General features: G+C 33.9%; 1 pseudogene; it reads left to right on the top strand.

The window, feature by feature from the left end:
* The first annotated feature begins 18,722 nt into the window (after positions 1-18,722).
* Positions 18,723-27,795, top strand: part of LOC149565081 (protein CTR9 homolog) — a 172,429-nt pseudogene continuing 163,356 nt past the window's right edge.

Here is a 27,795-nt window from a genome sequence, read left to right as displayed (position 1 = left end):
TATGAAGGTGCTCATTGGATAAGGAAAGCGGGGATGCACCAACTTGACACGTGGAAAGAATGACATCAAATACTCACTCACTCAAAAGATGATTTGGGACCTACTTGCATGGAAGTTTTTAGGAGGCACAAACTCACATAAATACTTCCTATTGGTTAGTATAGCTGATTTGGCCTTATTCAATTGTAAACTTGTGTGATCGTTGATCTTGTCTTGATCAATGAATAACGCTTAGTCGCAATTTTAAGATGCAAGAAATTTAAGGAATGTTGGTAAGCGGTAATGTGACATGTGGCCACATTTTTAAAGCCATAAAGCTCATTGCTTTTGGAATTAAAGTCATCTATTCTGGTGAAATCTACAGATAAGATTTAAATTTGGGTGCAATTTGGAGGTAACAATTATTGAGAGTAAATATGGTGCAAAACTCATTCGTTTGATTTGAATGCATGAACAAAACTCACAATTTCACCATTAATGAACCACCAAAGTGTAGAAAGAGTACCAGAGCATACAAAATTTTTAGAGCTAGGGCACATAAATTTTATTCAACAATCCAGTGAGTTCCAACGAAAATCATATAGAGCACAAGTGCAAGGTTTAGCGGGTAAGTACTCCGTGACTCTTCAAAATCAAGTGTCTGCTGTTATATAATTTCTAAGGTTTATTCAAAATGCCTCCTCGAAAAGAATTCACAGGACAGATGGATTATCTAAAACATTCTGTATAGGATGATTTTCTTGAACAATTTCCTTTTTCCATACATGAAATAACTAAGGAGAGAGAGCTCATTCTAAAAGACTCTAGGGAAATTGTAGTAGAGGGTTTCTATGACAAGGCAAATTGGGTAAGAGATGCCCAGGTATCTATGGGAGGCCTAGAATTGTTCAGAAAATGGTTCTCAGAAAGGAATTTAGATACCCCCATGAGCAATGTCTGGGAATTCGACATTGGAAAATTAATAGTCCCTACAGTTTTCTTTGATAGTGATTTGTTGGTTGACTTAGCTAAAAAGTATGACTCTATTACAAATTGGGTTAAGAACCATGCTAGGGTAAATCTTTTTAGAGTTTTCCCTGAGTTTATTAGAGAGGTTTTCAACTTAAACCCTAACCATGCTGTCCATGAAAAAATTGACATGGGTGACCTCCAAGCAAGGTATGATGCCCAAAGGATATACTTGAGAACATGACCATTGCAAGAACATGCTACCAAGGTGGGTATATTGTCTATAATCACTGCTAGCACACTCGAGCCATTAATGAGAAGACATTTTGATCTAAGGGCTCAAGCATTATATTTTTCTCTGTGCAAGATTTTTGGAATGGATGAAGCAAAGCATATCCCAAGCTCTATTGTTTTCATTATGGCTCAGACTCTTAAATTTGGGATGAGCACTATTCTTGACTTTGGTACTTTCCTAGCACAAGAAATTCACAATGGTTTAGTAGGGATAGCCTGGGGGAAAGTAAACAAACCTTTCTATTGGTATCCATTGCTTATGTATATATGCTTGTACAAGGGATATACTTTCTTTTCCAAGGGTATGGAGCTGGAAATAACCAAGGATGGAGAGAGGCATCCAATTCAATTATGGAGTGTGGATATGACATCAAAGGCTAGAGACGCTAGTTTTGTTAGGTTTGATAGATACTTTGAATCAAAGCTTAGATTGCTTTTGAGAGGGGACAACCCTAGAATTCCACAAGCACTATTAGAGTTGGTTAGACCTAAGGACCATGCACAAGGGCTATTGGTTAGTCATAATTGGAGGGATATAATCCCTAATAATGTCTCAACAGTAATAAGAGTATATGGCTTCTTGGGCAAGCCTCATGTGTTACCATTTCATGTGCCTTTGAAGATAGGGATAGCAGAGTTGTTATGGTAGATAGGCACTATTGATGAGAGGGATTTGCCTAAGAAGGGTACCTTCTTTCCAGTTGTTACTATAGTGCATGATTTCATTTTTGTGAGGAAAGGGTGGAAACATCTCAACTTGTTCTTGGATAGATACAACATGGCAAAATCTCATGCTAGATTTATTGACCGTAAAGGATTTTATGACCTCTTAAGAGAGAGGACAAAGGCTGCTCGCATGATGCACCAGGTATACTATCCTAAGGATGTTATTAGGAATGTTTTGTCTTTATAAGAATAGGAATTGAGAAAAGAGAAATGGATAGTATTCAATAAGACTCTGGAATTCATTAATGCTTTTGACTCCAATTATGACCCATTGAAAGATAAAAAATATTGGGGAGCCAAGATGCAAGCATTAATGAATAATTTTGCTATGATAATTCAAAACATGAATGAGAAGAAAGCCATATATGCCAAGACTTATCCAAATAGGGCTACAGAGGTGCAAAGGAGGATAAACATCAAAAATTTAGTGGCTCCTGGTCAGTACACCTTGTAGAAAAGGGAAAGTTATGTAATGGTTCAAAATGTGCAACAGGCTCCCGTTCAACAAAGACCAAGGCCAAAAAGTCCATCTACAACCAGTGCTTCAAAAAGACAAAAGTTAGAGCAAGGGTCTTCTTCTTCTCAAGTAGAACAATACTCCCCAAGATAGTCCCCAATCTAGATAGATGATGAAGCATCTTTAAGGGAACAACTTAGACAAATTGGTGGAGAGGGGGATGTAATTGTTACTTCCACTAATTTGGAGATTGGAGAACCACAAGAACCTCATACACCTTCCTTGGATCTAACTGTTGCTAATTACCAAGGTAAGGAAATAGATCCTATAGTTGCTCAAGCCTTTGAGAGGTTTATTAATGATGAAAGTTTTGTGAATTCTAGAGAATTTGCACCATTTTTGTGGAGGTTAAACATAGGCAATTTTGAAAAGACATGTGAAAAGATAAAGGCAGAGCAACCTGACAAACTAGACTCTATCATAGAAGAAGAGGTGAAATCTAAATTTTTGAATGATTTTGCTCAATTTACACCTGAGGCTGGAAGGCAAGTAGTTAGACAATCAGGAGTCCTCATTTTTCCAAAATGGGATATAGTAAATGCCATGGTCTTTGATTCAGTAAGGAAACAAAAGGATGTCCAATTTAAGACTAAAGAAGAGGTGTTATAGGCTCATAGGGGAGTCATGTTCAGTGATGATCATAGAGCCCTTGTTATTTGGTCCATTGAGAAAAGAGATAAGACCAGAATGTAGGAAATTTCTACTACAGAGCATATTGGTGCATTAACAGTGTTTAGGGCTGGTGAGGTTGGCAACAAACAAATAATTGGGATGGCCTCAAAAATTTTAAAATTTGGCAGTGTGGTGTCTGGCTAGGAGGAAGATAAGTTTGCACAACTCAATGCCAGATTTGAAGAATTCTTAAAAGCATATGAGGAGAGGGATATGCAAATATAGTCATTAGAAAACAAAGTGACTCAAATGGAAAAGATTCTTGGGAAAAGAAAAATAGGAGAGTCTAGTAGACCCAGGATTGCATACCCCACATGACCACCTGTTGGACCTTTTAAGTCAACACCAATTATTGAAATACCAGATACCCCAAAAAGGCCTCAGTTCTACATTGCAGAGGATTTTGAAGAGGAGAAGAATAAGTTATATGCATTGCATGTAGAACTGAACAATCAATATGAAGAAAAGTTGAGGTAGGGTGTCATGTATTTAGTGGACAAAATTGAATGGCCATCATTTTTTGACTTGCTAGCAGGGATTGCAGCTATTAGGGATGAATTAAAGAGAAATGAGGTTAAATTCAAACCCCTTGTGTAAAAGTGGACAAAAAGGAATAATGATATTACTACAATGTGTATATCTGTCATCCAACTATCTTGTCATCAAATTGAAAAGATTTTTGATTTGTTAAATAAATTGCAAGGTTTTGATGACAAGAAAAATTCTTTTAAGAAAAGATTAATTATTTGTTTTTCTAATTATATTGGTGAAAATTTTGATTTATTTTCTTGTGCTTTAAAGATTGTTGATAAAGTGAAAGAAAAGGAAGAGTGGAAGAGGGAATTGGATGAGATCTTTTGTGAAAGGATGAATAAAATCATTAATGAAACTGGTCATTTGTTATGGGAAATCACTACTGAGGAGGTGGTAAAGGTACAATTATTCTATAATACTATAAGGAAAGATCTTGTTGATGTAGAAGCAATTGCAAATTCTTTGATAACTATACATAGGGAGGTCCTGAGTTTTGATTGGCCAGATGACACTGCCTATAATGAATGGAAAGATAAATTTATGTCTATAGAGCAGATGGTAGAAGGTGACAAGGTAGAAGATGATGAGGAAGAAGAAGGTGCAAAAGTTAAAGTCACCCTTACAATTAATGATAAAGACAAGGAGAATCCTCAGGTTAAGGCAAGTTTGCAGGTAACTAGAGATGACTCATCACTTTCAAGCTTGATGACCACTTACTCTAAGGAATCAAAATGATCAAAGAATTAGATCATAGTACCCTTGTCTTTCCAACTGGTGTGATAGAAAGGGACCCACAAAAGAATGTTTGATGTGTCAGTTTTTTTGTTATTCACAGTTTTGTCTTTTTGTGATAGTTGTATGTAAGTATATTTTTGAAGGACACCTATCAATCACATTTTCCCTTTGCTTGTTGCAACTCATGCCTATATAAATGAGTTTTCAAGGCAATGTGAGGGTCTGAATTATGATGTATTTTTTGGAGTTATCAAGAAATAGTATAGTCGGTCCTGTTTTATGTAGTAGTCTAGATACTTTCAAGTGTACTTTTCTCAGAGAAATATGACATACCTAGTTGAATTTTTTGGGCTTTGTTGAAATTCTATTGGTTACTATATTACTCATTTCAAATAGATAATACAAAGGGCTATTTACACCATTATTCCATGTCATCACTTCCTATCTCCATTTCATAAGCTTGTTTATTTTGAGGTCATTTGAATGAGGTTCATGTGGCTGAATGCAGTCAAGATTGGTTGTGTATTGGTTCTATCATTGATTTTAATTCAATGAATTATATAAATGCTTCAGTAGATCAATAGAATTCATGAGTTTATGGAAAGAATATTTTATAAGAATGGGAATGGGTGATTGTTGTTGATAAATTCATTCACAAGTTGTATGAATTAGATCTCCCACCAATAGTAAGTTTTTGCCCAATGGATAAGGCACTGGTCATATAAATCAATGAAAGATGAGAGTAAATCTTTCTTCTGCATGTCAAATCAATTTTAAATTCAAGATCATTTCTAGTTAAGGTTTTATTGTTGGTCAACACTTGTTTATACATTATTTCTGAGTCATGGGTAGCTACTATTACCAGGGATTTTTATAAACTCAATGAGAATTGTGACCAAAATCTACTTAAAAGGGATATATATGAATCAAAGAGTATCAATAAATGAATAAATTGCATATGTGATAGGGTAGAAGATGAAAATTAGAATGAAACTAAATTAAGTTTCATACAATAGTATCCTAGTAAATTATCCCTTAGGTATACCCACCTTGGTTTAGCAGAACCTAAAGAGTAGAAAACCATCCTTGGTTTTGTTGAAGTTGGGCCCAAATGATTTGCACATATAATTCCTAATAGGAATTGGCTATTCCTTAGGTTGTATGAGTATTACCATATTAGTACTGAGCATTTTGTTGTTCAGTAGTTTCAAACACCAACAATAGGTAAACTAATGACGCCTAATGCTTTCTTATAAATATTATCAAAGCCAAAGATAGGAGCATTATTTGGTTAGATTTGTGAAGGATAAACATTAATCATTTTGAGTATGTCCATACTACAAACATTAAGCTTGGGCTCATTATTAGTTAATGTTCTATAAATGAGGTCATCATTGATGAAGATAACTACCATAATATAATCATGGCAATATTAAGTTTCTTTAGGAGACACATTATTATGAGTAGACTCAATTTTAGGTGGGACTAGGGTAGCATTCATGCATTGCAAAAAGTAATTAATATTATCTTGATAAGGAGGTGTAATTGAAAGTATATTTTAAGGTTTTTGTAAAGCTTCATGACATGTAGGAGATGTTTGAAGAAGCTCCAAAAGAGATAGCTTGGCAGGGGTATTATGTAATTGTGCTACCAAATCATACTCGATTCTAAGATTTTGAAAAATACGAGGTGTTGGAGGAAGAATAGGTTGTGAAGGTGGAAGAGAAATAGGTTGAGGATTATTTCATGTATGCATGTAAGACATTGCATGATAGTCCAAAGAATATCTAGGTTCCCGTTTAAGAGTTATGGAATGATAATCTTTAAGGGTGATGAAAGGGTTATTGGGAGGTCGATGAATATTGAACATGTTAACTTGATTAAACTCTTAGTTGTTCATAGGTGTTGGTGTAATCAAGTATTCACTAATTACACTTTACTCAAGTTTACTTAGGAGAATAAATTTTCATATTAGTTGTCATGTAGACACCTAGGAGTTTTCATTTTGTTTGAGCACATGTGTAGAATAAATCCACTTGCACATAATTATTGTTTCACACCTCATTGTTTGTGAGCTCTACCTTTCTGTTCTTATCACATTATCATCCTCTCATTTTTTCACAAACTTTGTTATACAATGGAGGATGATCCACCTTTCGTGGACATATGATTACACCTTGCATTTTTTATATCTTATCTATATCATCACTATTAGCTATCGTGCATTTCCTATATATTTAGGTACATATATGATGTATTCATCCATGGTTATTTGATCATTATAGATTAAGATTCTCATTTGATCATCATGCTCTCTCTTGTGCTATCTCTTGAGCTTCTAGATCTTAGCTTTACATTCATTGTCTTAGGTGAATTGTTACATTGTATTAAAGCCAAATGAGAATTCATTTCATAGCCATTAGAGATATTTTCTTGCTTCAATATTTGGAGGGTTACAACTCAAATTTAGGATTAAAATTTTGTGGGAGCATTTTGAGCAAGATTGAACCTTGTCATTCTATCTACGTAATCATTCTAATGAATTTTGACTATAGATTTGCCTACCTTGGGTAAAATTCAAATTTGAGATATTTTTTTTTTGTAAATTAGAGCCCTAAGGTCTGATGTGTAATTTAGTATGACTAAATTATTTTCTATTTCCATTGTTTTATTTTTGGATCTACAAAATTTTTGGCCTATTAAGCCTATGTATTTGGCCACTTTCAAAGTGTGTAGTGTAAGAAGAGCAAGTCAGATCAAGAATTCACCATCTTGACCCAAATCAAATTCAACAATGACCAAACACATCAAATTAGGTAGGCTAAATAAATCAACTATGATAATGGGCATTGAGTAGCATATACAGTGACTAATCATTGAAGAGGGTAGCACAGGCAGTTTTGTTTATACAAAAAAATTATATTGGTATAGGAAATGTTGAACTGAAGTTCTATACTCCCTATAGGCTCCACCCATCCTCCTACACTCTGTCCCACTTCCTATGTTTGCTTCTCTCACACCTGATAGGCATGCCTAGGCCAACACATAGAGGACATGTAGAAACCAAGTTCAATAACATGTGTACATGGGGGAAATACATATTCATGAGACCTTGGTGTGGAATGTAGTGAGAATAGTTATGAGCTAAGATAGACCCAAGAAAAAATTACTAAATAAAATATCCGCGAATGTCTCATGTTTCCCTTACTAGAACTACTAAAATCACTCTTAGACCAACATATTAGTGATAGTTCTAGAATGAGATTATGCTACTTGTGCAGATCTATGAATGACTATATGAGATCTATATGAAATGCAAGATATCTTAAGATGAGAACATGAAAATGCTATATATATGTGTATGCATGAGACTAAACAATGCTAAATAATGCTAGTTAATGCTTAAATGATGCTAAAATGATACTAAAAACCTCTATAATAATGATGCTAAATAAATTATCAAAAGCTAGTCTAATATGCCTATAGTAAGGATGTATAAAACTTGGGTCCTTTGCTCTTGATTTTTCCTTCTATTTATAGGATTTTAGAAGGGCATTGGGGTAAAGATCTAGGATTTAGCTTTTACTAGGGGTAAAGGTGAAACTAAAAACATCTCACAACACCCTAAGAGGAAAAGTCCAACAAACTTGGTTTGTGAGGATAAATAGGGCTTTTCAATTCACTTTTGAGAGGATAATGATTTTAATTGATTTATTAAATGTTGCATTTATTTTCAACTTTTTTCATTATTTTTTTCCTTTTTACTTTATTTTTTGATTTTATGAATTGAATTTTCTCTATGAAAGTGATTTTGGTTTTTTGAATTTTTAGAAGAATCAAGGGTTTAGACAATTAATTGATTAATTATTCAAACAACTTAAGTTGTAATTGATTTGAAAGTCTATTATTTTCCTTGTTTCTCTAATTTTGTCCTTAATTTTTGTTGTTTGATTGAAATTCATGTTGTTTAGGTTTTTTCCAATTTTAGGGTGTCTACAAATTCCCCTCTTTGCGCTAATATGTGAAGCATATTAGTTCAAAGCATTTCCCATTTTTCTTATTTTTTTGCCCATTTTTTTATGGTTGAGTATTTGATCGCTGATGTTTTGTTGATTCGATGTTGATACAATGTTTGATCTTGATATGGCGATGTTTAAAATCCTTTATTTATAAAATTTTGCTTGGATACCCCAGTTTATTTGATTGATGTAGCACATTCGTATTTTCTAATAGCACATAAGTATATTTTAATAGTACATATTCTTTTGATTTGATGTGCATGTCCATATGCATAGAAAATGGTCATGTTTTGGTGCATATGGAATGTCTAATAGCACTTTTTTTTTTGAAGTGCATCTGTGTAGTCAAGTAGCACTTATGTGTATTAATAGAGCATAGTTTGAGTTAAATAGTGCTTATAATTTTTTTAGCCCATTCATTGCATGGGGTAGCACATTTGAGTAGTGAAATAGCACTTGGAAGGTCTAATGGATGTAGCAATGGCCAATGTAGGGTTTCTCAAATAGCAAAGGGTCTAGATAGGTGAATGTGAACATGATGAGTACAAGATCATAGGTTGATATAGAAGTCTAATGTCTAATGAATAACATGAGCATTTATATCGACCCTTAAAATTGTTCACTCAATAACCTAAACAATATAGAAAAGTCATCATGAAATAATATGTAGGATCAATAAAATATGTTGGATAGATATAAAAAGGTGCCCACCTCAGGTTATAGAGTAGTGAAAACTAACATGTCCATCTTAAGATATAGAGTGGGACAAATGATTGGTTTAGGATCAATCCATTAGCTAAATAGCTAGATGTTGACTTAGATTGATGTAGGATAATCACTTGTAATGAAAAACTAATGCCTTTGTTCAATTATTTTGTTAAATAGGTATGTGAGAATAAGTTTATGGTTTGAGGATTATATCCATGGCCATTGGAGTCCATCGCTAGATTGTCAGTAGCTGATCAACAAATCATAGATAAATGTAGATTCACATATCTGCATGTTGCAGTATTGACATGTTGCATTCATGACTATGTTTTGCATTGATGTCAACATAACAGTAATTCTGTGGAGACTAACAAAGTAGTAGATAGAGATCATGGTCATATGGTCTACATTTTAAGGTTTAGGTAACATGAAGTTAAGGATGTGTTCCACGCTATATCTTGATAATGAGGTTGAGTGCACATAACATAAGTCAAAGAGATACAAAAGATATATGTGATTTATATAGAGTAGTGTAGAAATAGAGTACCTAAAAGATATTTTATAATGATGGGATTTTATCTCTTAACAGAGATATAATTAGGATACATGTAGTTATACAGTAAGAGAGGACAATTTGATGATGATGTTAGTGAGTGCGCAAGTCCTAAAGTTGCACATGTGAGAAGCTGTGTAGACTATGAGCCGATAGTGCTATGTGGTTGCAAAATAATTAATTATCTTATTATGGTCCTATTATAATTAATTAAGAAAGCCTCAAGGCTAACTCAAGGAATTTTTTTGAGGACTTGGTACAAAGGAAAATGTTTTTTTTTTTTGTAAAGTATATGAGTATGCAAAGTGTTCAAGGAAGTGAAAACAAGAACAACGTGTTTGGTAAATGTGAGTAAGAAATCCAAGGGATTATTGGATGTGAAGTTTGTGATTTGGTATTGAGATCAAAAGGAGTAAAAGTTTGGTTGACAGGATAGAGGAAGAGGAAGGAGAAGTTTAGTTTAATTCTATTATTTTGCAATTAATAATACATAGATCATTTGGACAGTGCTTTCATTGGTCTTGCCCCTAAAGCTATTTGGACAGTGGGTCCATCTACCTTCTACAACTTCTAACAGGGTTGGCACAACTCTTAATAGGGTTGGAATCTCCTAACAAGGATTTAAAGACTCCCAAGAGGGACTGATATGTATTGAATGTTTTTATAGACTCTTAATAGGGCCATCCTCTAACAAGGAATATTTATATTAGTACATCATCTTGTGGGTACCATCTCCACTAGGGTTTTCCCTCTGATCAATGGTTTCCCTAGTTAACATATCTGGTGTTATTGTGCATGAGTATCTTGTTGTATTATTTGATTATATTGCTCATATGGTTAAGATTTAATAAGGTTGATAATTGTGATAATAGTTGGATAACTAATTTACCCCCCCTATCAGTTATATTGGTGGACTATATATTCTAACAATTAGTATCTGTGCTTTAGGTCCTTGAAGAGAAAGTTTAACAACTTTTTGAGATCACTAGCGAGTCACTTCAGAAAAGAAAGTCCTTATTCTGATGGAGGAAATTTTAACATCCATAAGATGGAGCTTCTTGGTGAGATACTAGAATTATGTATAGAACAAAGTATTGCATTTCTAGATCCAAAATCCTTTTATTACATGCAAAAGATCAAAAGAAAAAGTAAAGAGCTTGGTCATTTTTCATCTAGATGTCCTAAGAGAGTAAGAGAAACTAGAAATAATTCATTTTCTGATGAAGATGAATAATTTAAGGCAAGTATGGAAAGACTCTTGAATGAATTTGATGATAAAGATAATGATCTTGAAATGATTCAGAAAAAGGAAGTAATAGAGGAGATAGTCTTCGTAATTATTGTTAATCCAAAGGATAACCATGAGAATGTAGAATTTTTCTTTGAGACTAACAATGATTTGCAAAATGATCTGCAAATTATTGAGCAAAGAGGAGAACAAAGATCTAAATGAAGAGAAGAGATAAGATTTGAGTTAGCTACACCTACCTCTAATAGGAAAATGACAAAGAATCACTCTCCATGAATAGATAATTCAAAGCAAAGAAAAATGAGTGATGATAGGAAACTAAGTTAATGAGGAATTATGTTTTATTTCTCAACTTAAACCTAAGAGTATAGATGAAGCATGCAAAGATAATCATTGGATTCAAGAAATGAAGGAAGAATTAGATCAGATTGTAAAAAATGACATAGGGGAATCAATTCCAAGACCTAAAGACAATAATGTTATTGGAACCAAATGGGTATTTAGAAACAAGATGAATGAACAAGGTGAAGTTGTAAGAAATAAGGCTAGACTTGTATGCAAAGGTTATTCACAACAAGAAGGAATTGACTATGAAGAAACATATGCCCCTATAGCTAGAATGGAAGCAGTGTGAATGTTCTTGGCTTATGCAACAAATAATTAGTGTATCACATGGATGTCAAATTAGCCTTCCTAAATGGAGAAATTGAAGAAGAGGTAGACATTGAGCAACCTAAAGGATTCCCTCTGATAGAAAAAAGGCATGGTATGCATATTGAAGAAATCTCTATAAGGTCTAAAGAAAGCACCTAAAACTTGGTACGGAAGGTTGGAAAAATATTTCACAAAGCTTGGATTTGCTAAAGGTACAATAGATAGTAACTTGTACTTAAGAGAAATTGAGAATGGTTTGTTGATAAGAGTAATATTTGTTGATGACATAATATTTGGAGGCAATGATGAAGCAAGCGATAATTTTATTGAAGAAATGAAGAATGAGTTTGAAATGAACATGATAGGAGAAATGAATTATGTCTAGGATTGCAAACTGTGCAAAACAATGATGATATTTTCATTTCACAAGCTAAGTATTTGAGAGACTTTTTGAAAAGATTTGGCTTGGAAAGTTGTAAGCCTATTGGTACACCAATGATAATTGGTCACAAGTTATCTAGCAAAGATGAGACACCTACAATTGAGCAAAAGAAGTATAGATCCATGATTGGAGGTTTGTAATATTTGACTCGACTAGACTAGATATAGAAAATGTAGTTGGGATTGTAGCTAGATTTCAAGCTGATCCTAAGGAGTATCACTATGTAGTAGTAAAGAGGATATTCAAATATTTGAAGGGAACATCTAATTATGGGACATGGTATGATAGATTGAGTGATTTCACTCTATATTCTTATATTGCTATGGATTGGGTAGGCAATATGGATGACAAAAAAAGTACCAGTGGTGGAGCATTCTTTCTTGGAGGAAGATTGGTTTCTTGGCTGAGCAAGAAACAAGATTGTATTTCACAAATTATAGCTAAGGTCGAGTATGTAGTAGCAACAAATAATTGTAATCAACTTATGTGGATGAAGCAAATGTTTAAGAAAATTGCGATAGAATTTTTAGAACCTGTTATCATATATTGTGATAGCACAAGTGCAATAAGTATGTCTAAGAATCCTATATTGCATTATGAGACTAGGAATATATCTATTATCATGTTTTAAGAGAGAAGATAGTAGAGAAAGAGATCAGATTGGAGTATGTTAGTACTAAAGATTAGATTGCAAATATCCTTGCAAAGTCTTTGTCTAAATTTACATTTGAGAACTTGGGAGGTATGCTTGGGGTTATACCCCTGCCTACTTCAAAGTAGATGATGTAGAGATTATATCAGTCTAGTGGTACATAGATCTATTTTTTGACTGGATTGAATGCTAATGCTTCCTATATGGGGGAGTATCTCTGATTAGCAAAGTCATTAAGGAATCTTGGTAACTAGTCTTGAACAATGTCTTTGGACACTTGAGCTGGTTAAATAATTAAGTAGTTGATTGCCATAATGAGTTCTTTGTCATTGATACCAAAGGGGGAGATATGTACATGAAAAACATCCTCTAGGTGAATGGGGGAGAGATAGTTGAATGATGAGGTATGAGCACATATTTTTTCCTTATTAGGGAGATTTAGAAAGGTTCATGTAAGAAATAATATCTCTATGGGGGAGATATGAAGCATGAAGATTTATAATGTATGGGGGAGAAGTTGATAGTTGTTTAGTGTGTAACTAACTCATGCCAATCCTAAGAAGATGTAGAACATAGCAATGTTCTAAAGGATTTCAAATTTGATTGGTGAAGGTGATTTAGAAAGATGAGAACAACAACAACAACAACAATAAAAACAATAGAGTATTATTTGGTATTCTTGGAACCTATATGTTTTTCATCTATGTTGCCATCAATGCCAAAGGGGGAGATTGTTAGCATGAATGCTGATGGTATTCCTTTGGGGGAGTATCACAAGTATTGGAGAGCATGTAGCAGTATTGAGATGTTGCATTCATGACTATGTTTGTCATTGATGTCAACATAGCAGTAATTTTGTGAAGACTAGCAAAGTAGTAGACAAAGATCATGGTTGTATGGACAACATTTTGATGTTCAAGCAATGTGAAGTTAAGGACATGTTCCACATTGTGTCCTAGTGATGAGGTTAAGTGTTCATAACATAAGTCGAAGAGATACAAAAGATATACATGATTTATAGAGAGCAGTGCAAAAATAGAGTACTTGAAAAGTAGTTTCTGATGATTGGATTTTATCTCTTAAAAGAGATTTAACCAGTATACACAAAATTATAGAGTGATAAAGGACAATTTGGTGATGGTATCATTGAATGCACAAGTCTTGAAGTCACACTTGTGAGAAGTTGTGTAGATTGTGAGCTGACAATGCTATTCAGTTGTGAAATAATTAATTATCTTATTATGGTCCTATTATAATTAATTGGGAAAGCCTCAAGGCCAACTCAAGGAATTTTTTTGAGGACTTGATATAAAGGGAACTATTTTCCTTGTTTGTAAAGTGTATGAGTATGTGAAGTGTTCAAGGAAGTGCAAACAAGAGTAGAGTGTTTGGTAAATGCAAGTAAGCGATCCAAGGGATTATTGGATACAAAGTTGGTGATTTAGTATCAACATCTGAAGAAGCAAAAGTTTGATTGATAAGATAGAGGAAGAGGAAGGAGAAGTTTAGTTCAATTCTATTATTCTACAAGTAATAATATAGAGATCATTTGGACAGTGGGTTCATTGGTCTTGTCCCTAAAGCTATTCAGACAATGGTTCCATCTACCTTCTACAACTCCTAACAAGGTTGTCACAACTCTTAACATGTTTGGAATCTCACAACAAAGATTCAAAGTCTCCTAACAGGGACTGATATTTACTGAATGTTTTTATAAACTCTTAATAGGGTCCATCCTCTAACAAGGAATATTTATATTAGCATCTCGTGGGTACCATCCCCACCAGGGTTTTCCCTTTGATCAAGGGTTACAATAGTTAACATATCTAGTGTTATTATGTATGAGTATCTTGTTATGGTTTCTAATTATATTGCTCATATGATTAAGATTTAATAAGGTTGATAATTATGATAATAGTTGGATAACTTATTCACCCCCCCATTATATTGGTGGACTATATATTCTAACAGGTGTGCCATGGTTTCATATGCTTTAGTATGATCCCTTATCAACTGTGCTAGTAGGGTTGATAGGAGGATTCCTTCTGCTAGATAGTTGAGGGTGTGGATGTCTAGTTGGATGGGGCAAAATGATTTAGGATATGATTGATCAACCAATTTTTTTTTTCATGGGGTAGTTGCATTATAGCCCATTTGTATCATGATTGCATCAGGTGGTGTATTAAGAGGCCACATCACTATTGGTTGGTGTGGTGCTTTTACAAATATAGCCATGGAAACATCTTCCCATTACCCACCCTATATGTGTTTGACAATGACCACAAGACATGCCATTCATGTATATTTATTCAAGTATCATTTTCCAGTGCCATCTAAGCAAGACAAAGTGTTAGAGGCGAATGTTGGATGACATGAATGAGGTTGTGTAGAGGCCTTGTAGGTATATAGAGCCATGGATGGATGATGATGATGAGATGGGTTATTTAGTTTGTCCAAATTATTTTCTTGGTTGGATCCCATTAGTGATTGAGAGATTTTTCTTCACAATGGTAGCCAAATAGTTTGGTCAATGATAGGGGGTGCCAAAGGGAGTAGAACACTATGCCCGTGTTTATGCAAAAAGGCTAGTATGGGGTACTACATTAGAGTATGAGGCACGATGAGATAATTTTATGTAGATTATAGGGATGCCATAGAGATGGTCTTTGAGGGATGATGCAATCGATGTTGGGATGGAGGCAGACTATACACAATGGTTCATAGAGCATCCCTTTCCTAGATATACAAATCCAAGTGAGCTGATACAAATTGAGGAGAATTTGAGTGGGGGTAAGGATAATGATAGTGAGGGTGGGAGGGTAGAAGAGAGGGATAGAGGTAGAGCTGAAGGAGGCACATAGGCAGAGGTAGGGCCATGATGACACCCCAATGGAGAGTGCTACCATAGGTTCTAGTATAGATACAGATGTCAACATAGTGGACAAGGAAAGTGTGCAGAGAGAGATCTAGAGAGGTCTATAGACATGGTGGGATTGTGATGAGATTAGGCACATGAGCTAGTATGGGAAATGCAATAGCTAGTAGGATTGGTGGGAGAGGTTCAAATAGTGGTGTAAGGCCTAGTAGGAGGGCTGATGATATTGATCGAGGTAGGACAACACAACACAGGGCTAGGCTACCATAGGATATCTAGTTTGTGAGGAGTCATAGGCATCAAGTACATGATTCCTCTATATGGGTACAAAGTTAGAAACCATAGGTACAACCACAAGTGTCCATAGCTCCAGTGAAGCCGAAATGATACCATTTGGTTCATCATATTTGGGTGCTCATGCAAGTGTTATAGAGGCACAAATTGGAGTGATTCGCTTGTAGATTAGTCAACTGGTGAGTATAGTTTAGGCATTCATAGTATCAATGACATAGGACCTCCACCTCCACCTCTGCCACTGAGAACAAATGGAGTGACCACAAGTGAGATAGTACCAACCATACCAGGGACACATGGTATAGGTGCATCATATCAGGCTCAATGAGATGGGATGAGTGCCCTAGTGATCAGGCACCTCTTGATTAGACATAAATAGATAGTAGAGGTGGCCCAGGCAATGAGATATAGGGAAGAACCTTTATATAATTTTTAGTTTTTATGTTTTGGATATTAGATTTATCATATATGTATTGAGGATGACCTTTTGATATATGAGCATTCAGATTGAGCTTTTTTCATTTGTGTTATGTTAGATTTTTGTGTTTTTGTATCATGGAATTTATATGCTATATGGTGGTATGCAATGATGTGATGGATGTTTTTATGTGATATGCATATGTTGTTTCATATTTATGATGTTCTTGTATGTGGATTTAATGTGGATGTCTAATGTGTTTGATGTGTAGAAGAATAAATGCTTTGCGTAGATAAAATAATGTATAGTAGATGAGTGGAAAATGAAATGGATGAATGAATGAAATGAAATATAATAATGTGAATGAATAAAATATGATGATGGAATAGAGGAAAATGTAATTTTATTGTAAGAAACTAAATTAGATGGAAAAGAAATGGAAATAGATGTGGTTTACAGAATTATAAAATGTAACGAAATGATTGAAAATGGATATGGATAATGAAAAGACTTAATGAACTTATGTGATTAAATGAAATATAATGTGATTAAATGAAATGAAAATGATGTAATATGATGAAATGGAGATGATTGGATTAAATGAAAATGAATGTAATGAAATATGATAAAGTGAAAATGAGATGAAATGATTTAAAGAAATGAAATGATTAATATGATGGAATGAAAATGAGTTAATGAAATGGATATGAAATGAGTTACTTATGGTTAAATGAAAATGATACAAAAATGATATAGGGAAATGAAAATGAAAGATGTAAGGAAATGAAATGGAAATGAGATGAAATGGGTTAATGAAAAGAAAATGAAATCATTATAGCGATGAAATAAAAAATGAGATGAAAATGGGATAACGAAGATGTAATGAAAATGAAATAGAATGGATATAGTTGAATGAAAGGTGTAAAATGGAATGAAATAATAAAATAGAAGGGGAAATGAAATGGTTTAATGCTTGAAATGAAATGATGTAGGTGTAGTGAAAAATGAGTGTAATGAGATAAAAGTGCAACTCAAATGTTTGAGATTCAAAGGTTGCAAAGAATTCATGAAGCACTGATGATGAAGATAATGATTAATGTGAAGTAATGAGTGAAATGGAATGTAAATAAATGTAATGATGTGTAAGGATAATGAAAGTGGAAATGACATGTGCAAATGAGAACATGAATGATGAGAAAAAATGATATTGATGAGAGGAAAATGTGACCTGAACGTTTGAAATTCAAAGGCCACAAAATGGTGCTCGAAATAATGTAATGCAAATGACAAAACAAATAATGTGAGATAATGATGCAATGAAGTATGACTAAATGTGATGATGTGTTGGTGAAAAACAAAGTCCACAATACATAAGCAATGAAAACTTGTTGTGATGGTGTTGTTGTTGTCATTTGTTTGTTGCCTTTTCTCAGTGTTGCTACCAACCCTTTGGGTGATGTTGAGTAATATTCCCCATTTTACCCCCATTTGAGTGCCAACCATTGTTTTAAGTGACCCCATATGAAATGAAATCTACATGGATGCAACTAACTGCCACATTTTGGAAAGAGATGCAAATTAAATATCATCAATGAGCACCTAAGAAAAATGATATAGTACAATTACCACTAGCTCAGCTATGGTAATATGAATATTCTATCATTCTGATCATTGTAAAAAAAAATGAATAATATAAATGGAAATTAGAAACTAGCCGTAGTAAAATGAACATAGAGATAACCTTGGTATGCACACATATATGAAAATTTAAAATAAGAGACCTCACCTAATATTTTATGTAAAATTGGTCGAGGTATACATGGACTTCAAATTAGAAGGAGACACTTATAAGTGGGTACCAATAATACATAAAATCAAAGGATTATTGGATCAAAACAATGAAAGAAGAAGACAAACAAATTGTCATGGTTTCATCTGGGTACCTCTAGTTAAGTGCATCATCGAGGTACTAGAAACACATGACAATGGAAAAGTAAATATTTGCGGATCATTATGCCAGTATAGTGTCAATACTATTTCATCTATGTAGATTAAATTTGTTTGTATGATTCTTGGAATGAGCCATGGAGTGTAACAATGTCAATTTTTAGTGGGGTTCATGGTGGATGCATTGGAAGATAGGTGAAGGTGGTGGGTGAGTAGGAACAATATGACACAATAATGTTAGAGCTCAGTGACGATGGTACCCAGTACTAGTGCGACAGGTTGTCTAGAGTGAATGCGTGGCAAGGCAAAAAGGTGTAATTCCCATTTAGTGATTTCCATAAATAGATGAGCATAAGCATGTGAAATGAAGCAATATGAATGAATAATTATCTCAACTGTGGTAGATTCAATCATTGGAAAGGTGAAGTGAGTGAAAGGTTTTTAGCATGGTGAACTCACCAAACTAGTCACAAGAGGAGGCAAAGATGGGGGATGACATTCATGGAGGATGGGTGAGGCAAGGGCAGAGGGAAAAGAGTTCCTATCAAATATCAAGTGAATTGGTATATTAGCCTGAGCTCCAAGCATCAAGCTGTGAGAATGGTGAGTCAAGTTGGATGGAGACTACATAGGTGCATCGTAGGGGTTCAAAAGTTAGGGTAGAAGAATATCCCTTGTCGAATTTGTTAATGTGAAAAACATCATGCATTTTAGGAGGAGTTGGATGTTAATCCCATGATGCAGTTGGAAGGTAGCCGACTAGGGGTGGAAAAAAGTGCTCAAGAATTATCCACAGGTGTGGGGGAGATGGAATCTCTTGGAAATATCGTAGGAAAAGTACAACATATGACTAAGGATATCAATAAGGGTGAGGTGACTAGTGCAAAAAGTTAGTTGATTAGCCTTGAGATCTTGATATAGGAGTCAACGAGTAAGGAGATAGAATTATTGGGGATGACAAAGCCTGAGGGTGCATCACAATCAGAAAATGAAGTGGAGGAACTGCAAAAAGTAATGGTTGCAGAGAGAGTCTGGGTGGAGAATGTGAAACAAGAAGTCACATTTTTTCTGGGCTTGATTGATTAAGCATGTGATGATGGGCCACAAAAAAAATGCATACACCTCAAAGTGGTGTTGAAAAAAGAATGAGATTGGGTGCAAGCTTTGGAAGCTAAGTTGCAGGCGGAAAGATCACGAGCAGAAGTAAATGAGGTGGCGGTTTGGGCCGAGCAAGCATAGACATAGAGATTGTCAAATACTCTGAGGATGGCACAAGCAGGTTTGGAGAGCGCATAGAATGAGCTGGTGTTATTGCAAGTGTAGTTAAAGTCTTTTAAAGACACGGTGTCAAAAATGAAAATGGTGTCATTGTAGCTACAAGAGAGATTGGCGGCGAGTGAGGCAAAGGTAAGGCAATATCAACATTGGATTGGTGAGACTAAAGCTGATGTGGAGCATTAGAAGATGGTGTTTGAATAGATGTAATAGGAGAGTGATGTGGCCCAACATGCAATTACTACACTAAGTATAAATAATTGGTGGATAATGTGTTCATGAATATGCAAAGGACTATGAAAGTGTATCAGAAAGTCACATATTATATGGGACTAAATTATTAGTCAATCCCGTTGGACCAGAGACAAGAGACCCAATTTTTGGACAAACAATTTACTCAGTTATTGAATGTTCAACTACATACTGGGAAGTTTGTGATATGAATGGATGCTATTTGGGTGTGATAGAGATTGATGCCAAGAGCTTCATCTTCTGAGATGACACTCAAGGAAATGCCTCTAGTTAAGAATCCCACCATGCCACCTCCATGAGAAAGGTTGTAATGAGCATCTTGATAGGGTTTTGTGTTGCTTGTAATTGTACCATTGCCCCCATGATAAATTAAAAAATAAACATTTTTACTGTAGACAAAAGGGTAGCAAAGTGTATAAATTTTTTTTGGGTATGTTTTAGAGTTTTTTTTTTTTTTGGTATCTTTGTTGAGATTTTGATTTTTTTAGTATTTTTGAACCTATTTTGGATGTTTTTGGTATTTTTTTGAGTTTTTAAAGAAATAATTGGTAATTTTTAGGATAAATGAACAAGAACAAGATGGAAAGTTGTAGAAATTGACAAAAATGCACAAATGAGGGACATCTAGAGGAAGATTGATCTTCACTTGTGTGTTATAACCTATTGTTTATCAGAGTTGATTTGAATGCCGAAAAGGAATCTGAAGTGGGCTTTGAATGAAAGATGCATGTGGACTTGTGCAACATTTAGAAGGTTGAAGTGAGCTAGGTTGAAAAAGCAGGATGTGCTTGTTGGAATATATACTACACTAATATAACTTGGGGGGGTGAACTAGTTATCCAACTATTATCATAATTATCAACCTTATTAAATCTTAATCATATGAGCAATATAATCAGAAACCACAACAAGATACTCATGCATTATAACACCAGACATGTTAACTAGGGAAACCCTTGATCAGAGGGAAAACCATGGTGGGGATGATACCCACAAGATGATGTACTGATATAAATATTCCATGTTAGAGGATGGACCCTGTTAGGAGTCTATGAAAATATTCAGTAAACATCAATCCTTGTTAAGATACTTTGAATCCTTGTTAAGAGATTCCAACCTTGCTAGGAGTTATAGAAGATAGATGGACCCACTATCAAAACAACTTCAGGGGCAAGATCAATGAACCCACTGTCTAAATGATCTATGTATTATTCCTTTTAGAATAATAGAATTTTACTGTACTACTCCTTCCTCTTTCTTTGTCCTATCAATTAGACCTCTGCTCCTTCTAATCTCAATACTAGATCACAAACTTCACATCCAATAATCCCTTGGATTGCTTAGATGTGTACATTAAACACTCTGCTTCTTTTCACATTTCCTTGATTACTTAACATTCAATACATTGATCACACTTTTTTTACAAACAAGGAAAACATCTTTCCTTTATACTGTATCTTCAAAATAATTCCTTGAGTCAGCCTTGAGGCTTTCCCAATTAATTATAATAATATAATTAATAATAAAAATAACACTATCAGGTCACAATCTATACAAATTCTCACACGTGTGACACTGAGACTTGCGTACCTTCTAATGTCACCATCAGACTATCTTCTATTACTATCTATGTAAACATCTCTATATTATATCTCTGTTAGAAGATATAATGAAATCATCAAAAACTACTTAACAATTACTCTATCTCTATATTTCTCTTTATGAATCACTTACAATTTCTGCATGACTTCGACTTATGTTACACGAATTTAACCTGATCATCAAGGCATAGTGTAGAAAATTTCCTTACTCACACATCACTAGAACATTAAACATCTTTTCGTACGACCTTGATATCTATTTGCTACTCTGTCAGTCTTCACAAACTTACTGCTATATCAATGACAAACACAATCATGAATGCAACATGTCAATACTGCTACATGCTGACCAATGCTTAGGATACTCCTCTAAAGGAATACAATCAACATTTAGGGTAACAATCTCCCCCTTTGGCATTGATGACAACATAGATGGAAAACATCTATGTTCCAAGAATACCATACAATACTATTTTGTTGTTGCTATTGTTCTCATCTTTTCGAATCCTCTCCATCAATCAAATCTAAAATCCTTTGGAACACTATATTTTGAATCTTCTAGATCGACATCATGAGTTGTTCACTAAGAAACTTCTTAGCTTCTTCTCCATTCAATGGTACTCTTATCTTTCCCTTTGGAATTAATAACTCTTCATGCTGCATATCTCCTCCATAAAGATATTCCTTATCTTTTACACAAATCTTTCTAAATCTCTCTAATAATCATCTCTTCCCCATACATACTTAGGCGATGTTTTTCATGCATTCTCTCCCTTATTGACATCAATGATAAATGACTCATTATGTCAATTTACTACTTCAAGTCTTCAACCAGCTCAAGTATCCAAAGAAACTATTCAATACCAAATGCCAAGAGTCCTCAATGACTCTACTCATCAAAAATACTCCCACATATAGGAAGCATCAACATTCAGTCCAGTCAAACAATAGTGCTCGTACCATTGGACTGATGCAATCTTTGTATCATCTACTTAGAAGTAGGTAGGGGTATAACCCTAAGCATATTTTTCAAGTACTCAAATGTATCTTTAGGTAAGGGCTTCATAAAGAAATCTGCGTCTGATCTTTAGTACTTACTTATTCCAATTTGATCTCCTTTTTTGTTACCTTCTCTCTCAAGACATGATACTAAATAGATATATGTTTAGTCTTAGAATACAATATAGAATGCTTAGGCATACTTACTATACTTGTGTTATCACAATATATGATAACAGATTCTGAAAATTCTATCCCAATGTCCTTCAGTATTTTCTTCAGCTACATAACTTGATTATAATTATTTACTACTACTGCATACTTTGCTTGAGTTGTACTCTGTGAAATACAATCTTGTTTCTTGCTCAGCTAGGAAACCAATCTTCCTCTAAGAAATAATGCTCCACCACTAGTGCTCTTTTTGTCATCGATACTGCCCACCCAATCTCCATCAGTATAAGTACATAGAGTGAAATTACTTGATCTATCATACCATATTCCATAATCAAATGTTTGCTTCAAATATATGAATATCAATTTTATTGATGCATAATGATACTCCTTAGGATAAACTTGAAATATAGCTATAGTCCCAAGTGCATTCATTATATCTGGTCTGGTGTGAGTTAGATATTGCAAACCTCCAATCATGGATCTATACTTCTTCTACTCAGTTGTAGATGTCTCATCTTTGTTAGATAACTTGTGACCAATTATCATTTTTGTACCAACATGCTTACAAATTTCCAAGCCAAATCTCTTCAACAAGTCCTTCAAATACTTCACTTGTGAAATAAGAATTCCATCACTGTTCTGTACAATTTGCAAACCTAGGAAAAAACTCATTACTCCTATCATGCTCATTTCAATATCATTCTTCATTTCTTCAACAAACTTATCACTTGCTTGATCACTACCTCCAAATATTAGTAATATCAACAAACTATTCTCTATTTCTTTCAGATACAAGTTACTATCTATCGTACCTTTAGCAAATCCAAGTTTTTCCAAATATTGTCCAACCTTGCATACTATGTTCTAGGTGCTTGCTTTAGACCATATAGAGCTTTCTTCAATCTGCATACCATATCTTTTTCTTCTATTAGAGGGAAACCTTCAAGCTGCACAATGTATACCTCTTTCTTTAAGTTCTTCATTTAGGGAGGTTGATTTGACATCCATCTGACACTTCAAATTTTGTATGTGCTGCATAAGCTAGGAACATTCTCACTACTTCCATTCTACCTACAAGGGCATATGCATTCATATTTCAATCAAAAGTAAGTCAAAAAGGGAAAAGAGATAGAGCTAGATACATAGAATAAACTACAGAATGAAAATAAATGGCAATATGCTTTAAAAATCCTTCACTATCATTATACACATGAAGTTTTTGTCTCTCAAAGTACCATGATGAAAAACTAACATGCTTTCTGTAAACAATCTATTTCAATGAAACTCTAAAATACTCATATTGGGCATAAAATCAAAGAAAATCTTCAACATAAGTTAAACATCACAAAGACAATCATTACCTTTTTTAGAGGGATTTTCATATGCATGGATGATTCAAATTAAAAAAGAAATTACATAGAAAGCCTGGTCAAGATTTATGGTATGTGATTTCATTACCATGTCTACATTTATGCTTCTAAATTTTGCTTGAAATATATAATAAAATAAGTCAAGTAGGTTGTTGAGTCTTCATACATTTGTCCCTTTAATTACCATTGTGGAGGTGCTTCAATTTCTTTCACACCCAACTACCTAGCTTATAACCGTCCATGCAAATGTAGACTCAGTAATTTTGAATTCAACAAAGCTTCCTTAGTTTATTTTTCCTCCATAAATATTATAAAATAAGAGTTGAATTGTAATAGGTGTATTATTATTAAATATATTTCAACTATGATTCTTTCTTTCTAATAACATCTTCATTATGAAATATTTCAAATATTCAATATGATTATTTGGATCACCTTTTTGTAATTAGGAACGCAATAATAGCTGACAACAAAGATAAAAATGGCTATTTCATGTTTTAGTTACAAAATTAATTAAATTGAATTATGTTGTTGTTTAGTATTATTAATATGATTTATTTGCCATTTTAATATACATGACGCTGAAATGACTGTCAATTTTTTTTAAATGCTAAAAAGTTTACATTAATGAATGCTTCCATTGTAGAAAGCCTCCTGGCTTAATTATCTCTTGGTGATTGAGTAAAGATCAAATACAGTTTTCCAAGGCGATAAAATTGCATATGAAGATGTATGTATGTATTTAGGTATATATGTATGTATGTATGTATGTATATATGTATCTCTAGATCTCTGCATTTCATTGTCGTACCATCTTGATCTCTACATGTCATTGCCATGCCCTTATGATCTTTGTATATGTATGTATGTATGTATGTATATACATATGTGTATATATATATATATATATATATATATATATATATATACATATATATATATATATATATATATATATATGTATGTATATACGTATATACTTGCATACATACTTACACAGAGACACACACACACATATGTGTGTGTATGTATATATACACATACATATACATAAAGAGAAGCTTCTCTAATCACTTGTTGGGGGAAATATAAAGAGATACATGTTTAGAAGGAAAAGAAAATAATATTTACATAGGTAACTATTCTCCCCTTGAAGAAAATTTCAGAGCAAGCACTACTACATTTGGGCCCAAATTACACCACAAATTGCCAAAAACAAACATGAAAATCACCACAAATTACACTGCCATCGTAATTTTACCCCAAATGTTGTAGTGCAAAGGGCACAAAGATCACAATGCCATGACACAACAATGAAATCATAGAGCAAGGGCACATAGATCACAAGGACATGACAATGAAATATAGAATCACAAGGGCATGAAAATGAAATGCAGTGATCACAAGGGCAGATAAATGAAATAGTAGATCTCCATTGATCTCCACCAAGGGCATGACAATGGAATGCAGAGATCACAAGGGCACATTAGAAAAATAGCAATTACAAGGGCACAAAAATGAAATCTCCACCAACATTTTGAGCTCAGAGCTCTCCACCCTCTTTCGTGCACAGCTCTCCACAATAGAAACAAATGAGGAATGATTTATGTCGTGCTTTCTTTTTCTTTTTGTTTATATCTAAAATAAACTTCACATTGTGTTGTAACTCTCGCATAGGTGTTTGATCCTTGATAACTTTCATTTTAGCATTTCAACATTCAAGTTTTCAAGTTTCCTCTTTATTATATGTTTGGTTTATCAATGATTTCCTCCAGTTCGATTACAATGCATCTCAACTAGCTGCTCCAATGATGCAATCACCCATCTATCTCCAAATTATCCAAGCACTTGTTGTTTTACATAATCTAGAGAGATACCAAGAGTGCCAAATCCATAAACCTGAAGATCATCATATGTGCATCCCAACAATGGAAACCAATGATGTAACCATGCATGTATTGGTACACTTTCCTTGCAAGGATTCCAAGTATCTACTATTGCTATTAATTTGGGCATCACTATATGATCCAAAATGTTATGAAGTACTGAAACCAGTAGTAACTTCTCCCATGTCTCCAAAAAATGTAGCAAAGGTTTAAGGTCCCTTGGCTCCCAAGAATTTGTAGCATAGGTTCAGGATAGTAACTCCTTACACTCAACTCTTCACTGAAGTTATACTCTCAACTAGTTTTACATTTGAATAAAGGGTCCCCTTATAGAATGAATAATCCATACTTTTGGTTTATTATAAGACATTTTAGTAGATGCAACCTACTCTACCCGACTCTTGAAAATAGAATGCTAAACTCTATGTTTCAAAATTAACTTGATTGGTCTATTTAGACCCATTGATTATTGTCACAAGCTTTTAAACGTAACTATATAAGGAGTGAGTTAGGATGTATATAGGTTAACCTTATATTAACTATAAACTACACCACAAAGGTTGTACTAGGGTATTACAGTTTTTTAATTATAGAAAAGCACCTGATTCGCCCGAGTGAGTGTATGATGGCGAAGAGTTATATTAGGTGATAATAAAAATACATCAAAACAAGAATAAAAATACATCAAAACAATTAGAAACCAAAAATACATAATGATTAGAGTGAGTAGTTCAAAGGTCTTGATCTCATGAATATGGGCATGTAGGTAGCCTGGTAGGTAGAGTATGCCTCTAGTGTGTAGATGCCTTGGACATAGTTAGGTAGAACTTAACTATTTTAATATATTATATGTTAACTCACGAGGCTCATTCCCTTGCAGAAGCCTATGCCAAAATGACATTACCTCTAAACCATGCAAAGGATGTTGAAGTGGTTTCCAACCTTGAAACACTCTTATAAGAAATGGCAAAGCAAATGCAGATGCAATACATATATTACTATTATTTATGTATATGTATGTATGTATGTATGCATGTATATTTTTGTGTATGTATGTATGTATGAATGCATGTATATTTTTGTGCATGTATGTATTTATGTATGTATGTATGTATGCATGCATGTATACAAGCCATAACCCAGTTAAATGGGTCTACTTGTTGATTAGCTAGATTGATTACAATTTTTTGTAAAGTTATCATCAAATTAGGTACAATAAAATGAACAATCAACTATTCCTAGCTAGCAAGATCAAATACAATTTTCTAAGTTGATAAAATTGCATATGTAGATGCATCACTTGAATGCTAGGCATGAAGCACATTCCCTAATTTATAATGAATGGTTTGATATAAAGGCTCCATACGTTGGCCCAACAATAGAAGCCAAGGATGTAACCATGCATGTATTAGCATGCTCTCCCTACAAGGATCCCAAGTATCTACTCCTATTGTTAATTTGGGAATCACTATATGATCCAAAATATTATGAAAACTCCTCACACATCTCTAGAAAATATAAAATAGTTTTAGGGTCCCTTGGCTCCTAGGAATTTGTAGCAACTATTCTCACTACTAGAAGAATAACTTCAATAAAGAGTTGAGTGTAAGGAGTTGATAAAGCAAGTTCTACTTCTGTGTAAATACCATAACATTCCTTTGTAGAAGCCTCTATCATAATGGCATTACCTCTAAACCATGCAAAGGATGTTGAAGTAGTTCCCAACCTTGAAACACTCTTATAAGAAATGACAAAGCAAATTTAGATGCACTACACATATTACTCTTATTTATGTATATGTATGTATGTATGTATGTATGTATGTATATATACAAGCCATAACCCAGTTAAATGGGTCTACTTTCTGATTAGCTGGGTTGATTACAAATTCTTGTAGAAATGTCATCATATTAGGTACAATAAAATGAACAATCAACTATTCCCAGCTAGCAGGATCAAATACAATTTTCCAAGGTGATAAAATTGTATATTTAGATGCAT

Source organism: Cupressus sempervirens, chromosome 3 (assembly GCF_028749045.1).
Source record: "Cupressus sempervirens isolate cs-2001-9-10 chromosome 3, ASM2874904v1, whole genome shotgun sequence".
In the NCBI taxonomy this organism is placed as follows: domain Eukaryota; kingdom Viridiplantae; phylum Streptophyta; class Pinopsida; order Cupressales; family Cupressaceae; genus Cupressus; species Cupressus sempervirens.
This window is presented reverse-complemented; position numbering and strand designations above follow the sequence as displayed.